Source organism: Budorcas taxicolor, chromosome 13 (assembly GCF_023091745.1).
Source record: "Budorcas taxicolor isolate Tak-1 chromosome 13, Takin1.1, whole genome shotgun sequence".
Taxonomy (NCBI): Eukaryota; Metazoa; Chordata; class Mammalia; order Artiodactyla; family Bovidae; genus Budorcas; species Budorcas taxicolor.
In genome coordinates, this window is record NC_068922.1 from 67,809,041 (window position 1) to 67,822,753 (window position 13,713).

The window sequence follows — 13,713 nt, forward strand, 5'->3', positions numbered from 1 at the left end:
GAGAAAGGTGAGGGCTTAACCTGGCAGCCACAGGGATCAGCACAACCAGAGCCTCCTGCTCTGTTCAGCTCCAGGGATGAATGTAGTGAGAGAGCCAAGGCAGTCTGTATCCCTGAGGCTGATGCTCTCTGGGGCCTGACCACATCCCCCTGGGGTTCATCTTCCAGAAGGTACTTACTTGGCATCCTGCTGAACCCATCTGTGACTTTGGTAGGAATATTTATCTCTGCTATTCCTTGGGGAAGCCTGGAAGGGCAGCCCTTGGGACAAGCGAGTGCCTGATGGGTGTATGTTAGTGTTTCCACTCCCGAATCAAATTACCACAAATTTGATGGTGGCTGTCACAGTTCTGGAGGCCAGAAATCCAAAATCAAGATCACTGGGTCAGCAAGATGCCCTGGAGCAGGGCACGGCAACCCACTTCAGTATTCTTGCCTAGAGAATCCCTTGGATGGAGGAGCCTGGCAGGCTACAGTCCATGGGGTTGCAAAGAGTCGGACATGACTATAGCGACTTGGCACAGCACAACACAGCACAGGGCCGAAATTAAGAAGGACCCCGCTCCCTCCAGAGTCTCTAGGCAAGAAGCCATTCCTTGCCTCTTCCAGCGTCTGGTGGCTGCCTACACTCCTTGGCTTGTGGCCACACATTGCTCTCATATCTGTCTCTGTGGTCATGTTCCCTTCCCCTCTTCTGTTTGTCACGTCTCCCTCTTATGAGGATAGCTATGATTGCATTTAGGGCCCCCCTGGATAATCCAGGGAAGTTTCATCTCAAAACCCTTAACTTAATCATGTCTGTAAAGCCATTTTGTTACCATTTAAAATAAGATTTGCAGGTTCCTGGGATTAGGACCTGATATGGCTGGGGGCAACCATGCAGCCTGCTGCATGGGGGTTGGAGGCTAAGTGGCCCGCTTCTTGCCCCTGGGGTAAGGTAGGACTGAGTCCTGTTCTACAGATCTCCTCCTCCAGAGGATTTTCCCGATCCAGGGACTGAAGAACTGTTGTCTCTTGTGATTCCTGCTTTGCAGGCAGATTCTTCACTGCTGACCCACTGGGGAAGCTTGGCAGCGACTGTAGATCCTCCCAAACAGGAAGCTTGTACCACATCCTCTCAAAGCAGATTTCATTCATCAAAGGGAAAACCTTGCATCTGTGTGCACCCGACATGTCACAGTGAAGCAGGAATCGGGGTGGGATGTGAATCGGTTCCACTGTAGCCACCATCATCTCTTTGATTCAGAGATTTGACCTTATACAGATATTGGGGACACAGAGGCTCTCATTAAGCTAAGCAACTCACAGGGGATGTTAAATCTGACAGCTGCTTAGAAGAAGAAATATGTGGTGGAAGGACGTAGGGCCAGATGAGATTCAGAGAATGGCCCTGTCTCCACCAGCTACAGAGAAAAACAGGCCCTCCACTCACTGACATTTTGGAAAACAACTTGCTTTCTGGAAAAAAAAAAAAAAAAAAAGCCCTGATTTATAGTAATTGCCAATTTCTGTGGTGTCAATACCCCCACCGTGGCCAATTTCAAGTTACCAACTTGCCCACTGGCTTGAAAAATTTCTGAAATTTTAACAATCTGCTCTTGCAAGCCAGTATGAGCTGGCTCCAGCATGTCATGACCCAGTCCTTTTTTTCATCTTATTTTTAAAAATTAGATTTTTATTTTATTTGTTGGGAAGGATTTTTGTTCCATTTTATTTACATTTTAAACTTACGGAAGAATTCCAAGACTAGTAAAATAGGCTCCTGTATACCCTTTACCTTGATTCACCACGTGTTAACATTTTTCCATATTTGCTTTGTTTCTCTTCCCAAATACAAACATGTTATTATTTTCATTATTGTTATTATTATTGCTGACATTTCAATGTAAGGTTCAGGCACACGACTCTATTCTGAAGTACTTCTTCATTATCTCTTAGAACCCTTATCTTAAGGAACCGCATTGGCACTATATTATCATCTGATCTGTAGCCTGTATTTAAATTTCACCATTTGCCTTAATGAGGCTTCCCCAGTGGCTCAGTGGTAAAGAATCCACCTGCATTGCAGGAGACGTAGAGAGGAGGGTTCGATCCCGGAGTCAGGAAGATCCCCTGGAGGAGGAAATGGCAACCGACTTCAGTAATCTTGCCCAGAAAAATCCCATAGACAGAGGAGCCTAGCAGGCTACAGCCGATAGGGTCCAAAGAGTCGGACATGACTGAGCAACTGAACAACCATAACGATTGCCTTAACGTCCTTTATAACTATAACCATATATGTATGTACACACACACACACACTTTCCTGGTTCAAGATCAATGTTGCATTTCTTTATGTTTCTTTTCTCTCCTTTACTGGGAATTATTTTCTCATGCTTCCTAGTCTTTCAGCACATTGACATTTTGTGAAAAGTCTAGGAAAGTTTGTCAAATGTTCTTTTTTATTTTTTTAAGGCCATTTTTGAAAAAGATAATTATTTATTTGGCTGTGCCGAGTCTTCGTTGTGGCATGTGGAGTGTTCCATTTTCACTGTAACACGTGGGATCTAGCTCCCTGGCCAGGGGCTGAACCTGAGCTCCCTGCGCTGGGAGCACCGAGACTTAGTCACTGAATTGCCAAGGGAGTCCCTGTTGAATGTTCTTTAATTTGTTTTCTTTCCCTCAGGGTTAGATTCAGAGTATGTATTCGGGGGTTGTTATGGACTGAGTGTTTACATCCCTTCCCTCCTCCTCCCATTCATATGCTGAAGCTCCAAACTTGATGGTGACTGTTTTTTGAGATGGGCCTTGGGGAGACAGTTATGGTTAGGTGGGGTCCTAGGTGTGGGGTGCTCCTATAAGTAGGGACACTGGAGACCGGTCTGCCCGTGAGCAGCAGTGAGGAAAGGCCACAGGGGCACACAGAGGGAAGGAAGCCAAGCACCAACTGAGAAGAGAGTTCTCAACAGAAATTAAATCTGCCAGCACTTTGACCTTGGACTTCTCCATCTCCAGAACCTTGAGACGTAAGTTTCCATTGTTAAGCCATCCAGTCTGTGGTGTTTCCTATGGCAATCTGAGTTGATTGACATGCGGACAGAGATAGTATTTTTAAATTTTTTGACACATATGTTATCTTAATTTATATGATTATTATTAATTTAACATATATAGGCATATAGGGAAAAAGATAAGGAGTGGAGAAAATAAATATCACTCACGGTTACCTCGCCCAGGAAGGACCACTCCTGACATTTCACTGTGTGTCCTATCAATGTCTTATCTCTGTGTCTGCATTTGTTTTCTTTAAAGGGAATTATATGTATATCAAACTTTTCTTTTGTTAGTGAACATATAACGTACATCCCTCCATATCTTGTGATGCCTTTCTGCATCTCCTATGGCTATAGAGTATTGCTGTACATTTATATTTTTTTTAATTTTTTTCTTCTAAAGCTTAATTTTGGTCACAACCATCGTAACTTCCTTGAGGAAAATTCCCAGTTGTGGAACTGATGTATCAGAGTTCACACACATTCAACAATTTTGATAGATTTTGCTAAACTATCTTTTACCGGCAGTACCTGGAATGTGCCATTTCCCTACAGTTTCCCCATCACTAGGAATTCTTTTGTTTTAACCTTTGACATGGACAGAAAAATGAGTTCTTATTTAAGAAAATATTTTAATATGGACGATGACCTTCAGAAAGATATGGAGATTAATAAAATGAATGTTTACGTACCTTGCATTTGGCCGATTATTCGACTTAACATTTTCCATTTTGACTTTGGCTTCCTTTTAGCTTAAAGGACACAGTATGAACACCTTTGAAGCCTCCTGAACTCTTCCTGGTGCCTTTCTAATTTTTTCCCAGAGATAACACCAGCGTGAAGCTGGAACTGACCACCTCAAGTGTGGTTTTTAATCCTAGCACTGGAGGCAGGTGGCTGTTGTCCTTCACGTTTCCACAATGACTGATGACCTTGAGAATGTCTCCAGAGGCTTGTTACTCACTCCCATGCTCTGTGTTGTGCATTGGTCGTTCAGGTCCTGTGTCTGTTTTTATTGTTGTTGCTGTTTGCTTCTTAGGATGCTACAACCCCGGGGTAGGCTTCTGCACTCCCCACCTGGCCCCTCCTCTTTTCTGAACTTCGTGTAAAACAGGTCTGGCCTTGATAGGCTACTCCTGAAAGTGCTTCAAAGATGCCTCCCTCTCTTGTAGGCCATGTTCAAAAGCCTCAGTGAGTTGATACATTGATATGTCCTGACCTGGCCCTCTGCCACCCCATGTTCAACTTTGCCACTCTGATGTCTTCTCCCAACCTTCTGGGCCCTCTGCACCAACCCTCATTCTCAAACATGGCACCCATTCATGACCATGAGTTTTTGATTATGCCATTTCCTTTTCTTGGAGTGAATGGCCTTACGGGATAAAAAACTTTTATTTATCTGCAAAGTCCGCAAGAATGGTTACCTGTTTCTCCCAGAGTGATTCTGTTGAACTTTGCATGCATCTCAGACCACTCTCTGGATCGAGATTATTTGTGGACCCCAGGTATCAAATGGCTTTCCCTAATCCTTTGAATTCTAGATAAGATTGATTAGAGCTTCCATTAGATGTCTAAAGTGTATTAAAACCCTCCCAAGTTGTCTGCCTCTCTTTCTGGGTCTTACATTTTCAGTGACACCTCTGCCTTGGGCCTTTGTCTTCAGAATTTCAGTCTTTGATAAACACTTGCAAATCCAATTGGAAAACTCAGCCCAAACCTCCCTTCTCCCAAGCATTCGTCGGATGCCAAGTCCAGTAGAACTCAGGTCATATTTAGGGGATGAGGGATTGACACCTTTGGAAAATACCCTCTTCTTTTTTTAAAAAAAATTATTAATTTTTTAATGAAACACTTCTTCAGTGTATGTTACCCAGGTGACAATATTAAACATGTATAAAATTAAAGTCACAAAAATGCTACTTTATCTCATTCTTCAATTCCATAAAGTAAGAACACATCAATTTAAGTTATAGGAAGGGATGTCCTAGATAAGAACTCAGAAGACTAGCATTTGGGTCATGGTTCATCACTAGGTAGTTGTTTGATCTCCTTGCCACATCTCAGTTTACTAATCCATAATATGGGCTATGTAAAATTTGTCTAACACTGAGTCTATCCATCTCGAAAATATTCTCATCTTAAAAAATATCAAACCTTTCCATCATCAGGGCTTCACCCAATGTCACAGAGCAACACCTTTCCCAACTGCCTCCCTTCTCAACTGTTTCCCTTTTTCACACTTCCCTGCTCTTTCCTCTCAACAGTAAAAGAAAAAAAAAAAAACACAAAAAACTCTCCTTGTCACATGTAGAGAAGTTCAGTTCTTTTCCTCTGCTGACGCCCTGCCAGGTCCTTGGGTCCTTCCTCTCTGTTGCAAGTAGAGGCCTTTTCACCAAGACAGTCTGCTGCCTGCTCCCAGGGGTGCTGGCGGCTGAGAAGGGCTCGCCTCTGGTACCGTTGGATGCTTGTTTATCACCATCTAGGTACTGGGGGCCTCTTGAGAACAGAGGCTATGAGAAAAACTAGCTTCATTGTTGCAGGAATGGTTATGAGGATGAAAGGAGATTTTTTCCCCCCTCTGTCTTCTTATTAGAACTTCTTATTGATATTTACACTGGTCTTTGTATAGACCTTGGAGAAGGAAATGGCAACCCACTCCAGTACTGTTGCCTGGAGAATCCCATGGAGGGAGGAGCCTGGTAGGCTACAGTCCATGGGGTCGCAAAGAGTCGGACACGACTGAGCGACTTCACTCACTTGTATAGACCTAGCTGCCTATGTGTCTGAATGTGTGCTTCTCAACTCTTGTGGCCTCAAGGAAAGTGATCAGAGAGCCTGGATGCCAGTGTGTTTGGGAGCAGAAGTGGGACATGGTACCCTTGGGCTCTGCAGGATTTGGCCAGCTCCTGGCAGCGAAGGCACCCTCGCAGGAGCCGCTTCCCCCGGCCTGATCCAGCCCATACATGGCAGCATGCCTGAACCCCTCCTTTGCCTGACATTTCTGAGCTCTACCTCTGTGCCTCTTCCCTAGATTGATCAGGTGTCACCCTCTCTTTGACGTGCGTAATATTTTTGTTCCCATTTTAGAGATGGAGAAGTTGAGGCTTAGAAATGTTCCTGCAGAACTGGGGCTCAAATCCAAGCAGTTCAGCTCTGCATCTTATGCATAAAAAAACAGGACAGGGATGGACTGGAGCCTTGGAGAAGGGACAGTTGTCCACATTGACCACTGGGGCCAGACGCCTCTGAGTAAGGGATGACTTGGGTTTGCTAGGAGCCGTGCAGTAGAGGAACCAGTGTTTGAGCCCAGCTTGCTCCACTCACCTGTGTCTCACTTTTTATGCCAGGTGAGGCGGAGCGACTTGATCTGGGTCTCCTGGTTTCATCGTGAGCAGTGGGATCAGACTCGAGGCCTTCTAGACCCAGCCCTAGTGCTCCTTCTAGCACACTATGTGTGTTAGTCACTCAGTCGTGTCTGATTCTTTGCGACCCCATGGACTGTAGCCTGCCAGGCTGCTCCATCCATGGGATTTTCCAGGCAAGAGTACTGGAGTGGGTTGTTATTTCCTGCTCCAGGGGATCTTCCCAACCCAGGGGCTGAACCTGCGTCTCCACCATTGCAAGCGGACTCTTTACCATCGGAGCCACCAGGGCCCTGTCTCTACTCAACACTGTCCATCTCTTTACCTGATTTTCTCTCTTTGCTTTTTAAAAAGTTTATTTAATTATTTAAGCATGTTTGTTTATTTATGGCTGTGCTGGGTCTTCACTGCTGTGTGTGGGTTTTTCTCTAGTTTCAGGGAGCCGGGGCTAGTCTCTAATTGTAGTGCTCAGGCTTTTCATTTCAGTGGCTTCTCTTGTTAAGAAGCATGGACTCCAGGGCATGTGGGCTCAGAGGTTGTGGACCATGGGCTTAGTTACCCCATGGCATGTGGAGTCTTCCCAGAGCAGGGATCGAACCTGTGTTCCCTGCATTGGCAGGTGGATTCTTAACCACTGGACCCCTGGGGAAGCTCTGTTTATTCGCTTAATTTATTTCTTTGGCTGTACTGGGTCTTAGCTGTAGCACTCAGGATCTTCTGTCTTTGTTGAGGCAAGTGAGATCTTCAGTTGTGGCATGCAAGCTCTCTGTTGTGGCATGTGGGATCTAGTTCCCTGATCAGGGGTTGAACCCGGTCCCCCTGCAGTGGGAGCTCAGAGTCTTAGCCTCTGGACCACCAGGGAAGTCCCTCTTTCTTTGCTGTTGCCGCCTTGATGAGGTGGCCAGGTGAAGACACACCAGGATCCTCCAATCCAGTTTCCAGTGACCTGATAGTGTCTATGCCTGCAGACTCTGTGGTCCATATTTCAGGGGCTGAGGAGGGTGCTGGAGGTATGTATGGGGCCCAGGGTCATGTTGCCCTGCCTATGTGTTCTTGCCTCATCCAACAGTGTGTTAGCAAGTGACAGATCTGGTTCCTGATGACATTTGTTGAGACCTGGGCAATGATTTTTGCTTTCTTCCCTGATCTAACACACACACACACACACACACACACACACACACACACACATCTTGGTACCAAATGGCTCTAGATTTTGGGAGCAGAGCTGTCCTTCAGTTCCAAGCCTTCTGATCTGATGTGGGGTCCTGGGGGCCGATGATGGGGACATCGACTTGTCACTTTGAATTGCAAAGTGTCTATCCATAATGCATAAAGGGGCCTCAGTGAGTGGCCACAGCCTCCCGCCATCCTGCAGCTCAGGGAAATTAGACAGCTTCAGAGCCCCTTATGAAAATGCAATGTATTACCGTTGCTTTTTGACGAGTGAATTATGCATTGAAGAGTGGCAAATTCCAAGATGCTGCCTTTATTAGGAGCTTGATGCAGAGCAGGGTGGACAGTACTCTCTTCCAAGCTTGTGATGGAATGTTTAATAACTTTTTCTGACCATGCTTCCCGGAGGTGGTGTTTATAATAGGTATTCCCCTCCCCCCTCGCTTTCATTTTATCAAAACATTGATGTTGAAGATTACTGCTCTGTTTATGCAATTGGAACCTCTTTCTAGGTCAAGGGGCAAAATCATTTGGAATGACAAAGGCAGCAACAGAAATCATTTTTTTAAACAAATCTGTCTCATGTGCCTGTGAACTTGGACTTCTCAGGTTTTTAAAGACCCATCCATTTGGAGGGGCCAGACACTTCCTGAACTTCAGGCCTCCAGGCAGGAGACAGGGGATTCTTTTGTCAGATGGGGGCCTGTGATGGTACCCAGGACACAAGGGTCATCTTCTCCCATGCTTGGGACAGGAGAGGCTCGTGGAAAATCACTTAGAGATTAAAAAAATTTTTTTTTGGGCTGCGGGGTCTTTGTCGCATTGCATGGGCTCTTCCTTGCTGCGGGCTGGCTTTCTCTAGTTGCAGCGGGTGGCTCTCTAGCTGTGGTGCACAGGCTTCTCATTGCGGTGATTTCTCTTGTTGTGGAGCATGGGATCTAGGGTGCCCAGGCTCAGTAGTTTCGGCACACACAGCTTAGTTGCCCTGTGGCATGTGGGATCCTAGTGCTCGGACCAGGAGTCGAACGTAGGTCCCCTGCTTTGGCAGACAGATTCTTGTCCACTGGACCACCAGGGAAGTCCCGCACTTAGAGATGATCTGAGCATTTCCCTCCCTCTGTATGCTTTGGTCCAATTCTGACTGTCATGGCAGGTAGGGGCTGGGACTGCCCGGCTACCCATGCTGGGCATGTTTTCATGTTCATCTTGAGTAAAAAAATTTGTGCCCCTGCATGAGGTGCAGGATTTGTGATTTCTTGCTGTTTCCTAGACATTCCCAGCCCAGCAAACCAAACACTCCTTCTAGCGAGCAAATCTGATCACATCACTCTTCTGCTCTGAAGTCTTCCATGGCTCCCCATTGCTTATGGGGCAAAATCAACCCCCCCAAGCCTGTCCTAAAAGGTGAATGATGATTTTGACCCACTGACCTTGCTAGCCCTCTTGTTACACCCCTGGCCCTCACGATCCACGCCAGCCAGACCAGACCGTTGTAACTTTCAGGCTGGGTAACTTTGCAACTCCCAGAATTTTCTGGAATCCTTTTTTAACTTTGCACACATAGTTCTCTCAGCGTGGAATGCCTTCCTCTACTTATCTGTCTGGCAAATTCCTACCCATCTTTTAAGACCCAGCTTTGACTCGGTCTCCTATGAGAAGTCTTCCTTGATTTCCTGGGCAGACTTAAGTCCTCCCCACCACATCCATGTACTCACTGTGTCTGTACATATCTCCATTCTAGCTGTAATTGTATCTGACTTTAATGACTGACTGTCTTTCTTTCAGTTTGTTTCTTTTTTAAATTATTTATTTTTATTGGAATATAATTGCTTTACAATGTTGTGTTAGTTTCTGCTGTACAACAAAGTGAATCAGCACATGTATACAAACATCCCAGCCCTCTTAGACTTCCCTCCCCGCCACCCCATCCCACCTCTCTAGGTCATCGCAGAGCACCCAGCTGAACTCTCTGTGTTATATAGCTTCCCACTAGCTATCTAGTTTGGACTTTGCTTGTGGCTCAGCTGGTAAAGAATCCGCCTGCAATGTGGGAGACCTGGGTTCGATCCCTGGGTTGGGAAGATCCCGTGAAGAAGGGGAAGGCTATGCACTCCAGTATTCTTGCCTGGAGAATTCATGGATCACAAACAGTCAGACACGACTGAGTAGCTTTCACTTTTCAGCTATCTATTTTGCACATGGTAGTGAAAGAAAGTGAAAGAAAGAAAGTGAAGTCGCTCAGTCGTGTCCGACTCTTTGCGACCCTGTGGACTGTAGCCTACCAGGCTTCTCTGTCCATGGAATTCTATTTTGCACATGGTAGTGAAGATATGTTAATCCTACTCTCCCACTTTGTTTCTTGTTCAAATCCTAGATCGACGTGATGCTGAATAAATGTTCGATGTTTTTTTCTGTGACATCTTGGGTTACCTAACTTGAATGTGTGTGCTAAGTCGCTTTAGTCATGTCCAACTCTTTGCGACCCTATGGGCTGTAGCATGTCAGGCTCCTCTGTCCATGGGATTTCCCAGATGAGAATACTGGAGCAGGTTGCCATTTCCTTCTCCAGGAGATCTTCACAACCTGGGATCAAACCCACGTCTCTTATGTCTCCTGCATTGGCCAGTGGGCTCTTTACCGCTAGTGCCACCTGGGATGAATCTTGGCCAAATCCCTTCATGTATTCAGCACATAAGTACTGAACACCTATTACCTGCCAGGCACTGATAGAGCCTGACCTTTTAGTTCTACTACGTATTGGCAGTGTAATTTTGTGAAACTTCTTAACGTCTCTGTGCCTCAGTTTCCTCATCTGTAAATGGGGATAATGCTAGCACGTTTTGATGGCAAGTTAGCGATAATTAAATGGGGTGATAGAGATTTGACATATCACGATAGCTCCCATCAGCACAGGGGCTGGCACACCATAAACACATCATAAATATTAGTGGCAGCGATAATGTTATTATCATAATTATATTGTCTTAGTGTATGCTAATACTATATAATGTATTTATTATAATATAAATATTATTATTATTCTTTACATTTCTGGCTCTCCTTGCACTGGCTGGGCCTCCATCCTTCCCTGGCTGCCTTGCCCTGCACTTGGCAGATGGGATGTGGATCATTTTAATTAGGTTTTATTGGGCTGTTATATGGGTCATAATTGCGGCCATTATTCATTTTCATGGGGCTGCTGACACAGCCTCGATTTAGACATGATGATATCTTGACGAGACAAGTTGCTGTATCAAAAGGATCCCGGTTTGAGGGGCTGAGCTGCAGCAGGAAAAGAGCCCTTCTGAGCCCCAGAGGCTGATTTAGAAAAGTGCAATGCCAGGAATGTTCATCACAGAAGGAAGAGATGGTGACTTGCAATAGTACCCTTGGTGTGGCTATTGGGCTGCCCCCACAGCAATGGGTCATTCACCCCACTTGGCTGTGTGCTCCGGGCTTACCACTAGGTCCCCAGTGCCTTGGACAGCATCCAGCACAGAGGAGATACTGGAAAAATATTGCTGAATGAAAGTTACACTTCCAAGTGTTCAGGATGGCCAGGGCGTGAAGTGTGACGGAGCACACAGGCTTGTGATTGTGAGTTGGGAGCTGCTGTACTGCCCCTGGGTCCGGAGGCCTGTCATGCTCTTTGGGGAGAAGTTAGTGCAGGCCCATGGCTTGGTCTTTCCCTTGAGCTCCAGTTCTCTAAATAAACATGTTCTTAAGTTGAGAGCTGACTCATTGGAAAAGACCTTGATGCTAGAAAAGATTGAGGGCAGGAGGAGAAAGGGGCAATAAAGGATGAGATGGTTGGATGGCATCACCAACTCAATGGACATGGCTTTGAGCAAACTCCAGGAGATAGTGAAGGATGGGGAAGTCTGGCGAGCTGCAGTCCTGGGGTCGCAAAGAGATGGGCAGAACTCAGTGACTAAACAACTAAGCTTAGAATAGATGAATTACTGTTTTCTCACCTCCCTCATGGGGAGGAGTCATATTTCCCTGCCCTACTGATGTTAGTCTTGCTCAGATGACACCAAAACATTAGCAGACCTGATAGAAGAAGAAGCTGTGAATATGCTCATGTGGTTGGCTCTACCCGTGGCATTGCTGGAGATCGGCTGTCATGAAGACACGTCGGTCTCAGCGTGAGTGTGGCTGGAGCAGACCTGAACCCAGTTTTCAGCCTGAAGACAAGTGAAGACAACTTTCTGCTGGAGGTGGAGCCTAGAAAAGCAGAGCCCAGCCAACCTGTGGACCTGGGCATATGAAAGCAGAGGCTGGTTGTTAGAAGCCTTGGCATTTTGGGGCAGCTGTTATGTGGCATTGGTATGGAGTTGCTGACAAATACAAAGCCCTAGGGCATTTCCACTGGAATGCATTTCACCCTTTGGGCTTCTATATAAAATTATTTGAAATGAGAGTTCAACTGTTGAAAACAGCTTAAAACTTCTAGACGAGTGGTTCTCAGACAGGTGATTCTGCCCCCTAGGGGACATTTAGCGCTAGCTCGGGAAATTTTTGGTTGGGTATAGCCCTGGGAGGGTGATATATAATGGGATGCTTTTAGACATCTAGACAGACCCCTGTGACAATTAATTGAATTAAAAATGACAATAGCGGTCAACAGAAGTTGAGAACCCTGCTCTAGGCCATGTGAACCTCCAGTTTCTACCCTCTTTCCTCCCTTCCTTCCTTCTTTCTTCATTCTTTCCCTTCTCCCTCCCATCTTTTTCTACTCACTCCCTCCTTCTCTCCATCCTAAACAAGACAGATATATAGCCAGCCCTCAGGGAATTTATATTGAGTGGGGAACTCATATATGTAGGTGTGAACCAGTGGTGGAATGATGGTAAAGGCCATGCAGTGGCTGTGACAGAGAATGACAAGAGGGGTCCACTTTTAGTTGGGGTGATTAGGGTAGGGATCTCTGAGCGGCTGGCAGTTAAGTGAAGGCCTAAGGAGGAGGGAAAAATGACCACAGGCGACCTGATGAGAGAGTGTTCTGGTTTTCGAAATATCACGAGCAGAGGCACCAGGTGGGAAGATGCTTGGTGTGTTCTGGGGACCAGCAGAGACCCCTGCCTGACGCAGGAAAGGTGTGGGCCAACTCCACCCTCTCTGGCCTGGTACTGGAGTTTACTGAACTATTTGCATCAGGTCTCATCTCTGCACTATGGAACTTCCAGAAATTTCCATGGACTCCAAACCATGGATCAGAGCAAAAGTGAGAGGCAGGAAGGCCCTGCAGCTGGGTGTGAGTGGGTGTGTAGGAGCAACACCAGGGTAGTGTTGTCTCCTATCCCCACTCACCCCTTGTATGTTGATGTCTTAGCCCCACCCAGAACCTCAGAATGTGGTCTTATTTGGATTGGTCTTTACGGAGGTAATCAAGTTAAAATGAAGTCATTAGAATGGGCCCTGATCCAAAATGACTGGTGTCCATACAAAAAGGGGGATTTGGAATCAGGCAGGTGTGCATGGAGAATGCCATGTGTTGATCCAGGCTAAGAGGAGGGTGATTCATCTACCAGGAAACCGAGGAACATCAAGCATTGCTGGCAAACCACCAGCAGCGAGGGGAGAGGCCTGGACCAGAGTCTCCCCCAGAGCCCTCCCCCGCTGACACCTTGACCCTGGACTTCTGGTCTCCAGAACCGGGAGATGATGAATTTCTGTTGTTTAAGCTGCCCAGTGTGTGATACTTGGCTGTGACAGCCCAGGGAAACCAACACAGACTGGCTGGAGGAGAAAGGGCCTGCTTGGAGGGGTAGTGAGGGGCTCTGTCTGGGTGGGCGTAGGCTGGGGAGGGGGTTGAGGTCGGGGCAGAGACACTTTCGCTGGTTCCCCTTTTGGCCTTGGGCCAGGCGATAGTGGAGGCTGCAGGCCTGTGCTGACCTGGGGCCCTCACCTCTAGTCCTCAGTGTGTGTGTGTGTCTGTGTGTGTGTATAATGGGGATGCAGGCTGTGGCAGGGTGCAGAGGGGAGCCAGAGCCAGAGGTATAATTAGGACCTGAGAAGAAGTGCCATGGACCTGGCACTTCCATCTCTCCTGGAAGAGAAAAAAGAAGCGGTCGGTTGGCTGTGACTTCTTCAGCTGAATTTCATCCCTAATTACACCCAGACGGAGCCTCTGGGCAGCGG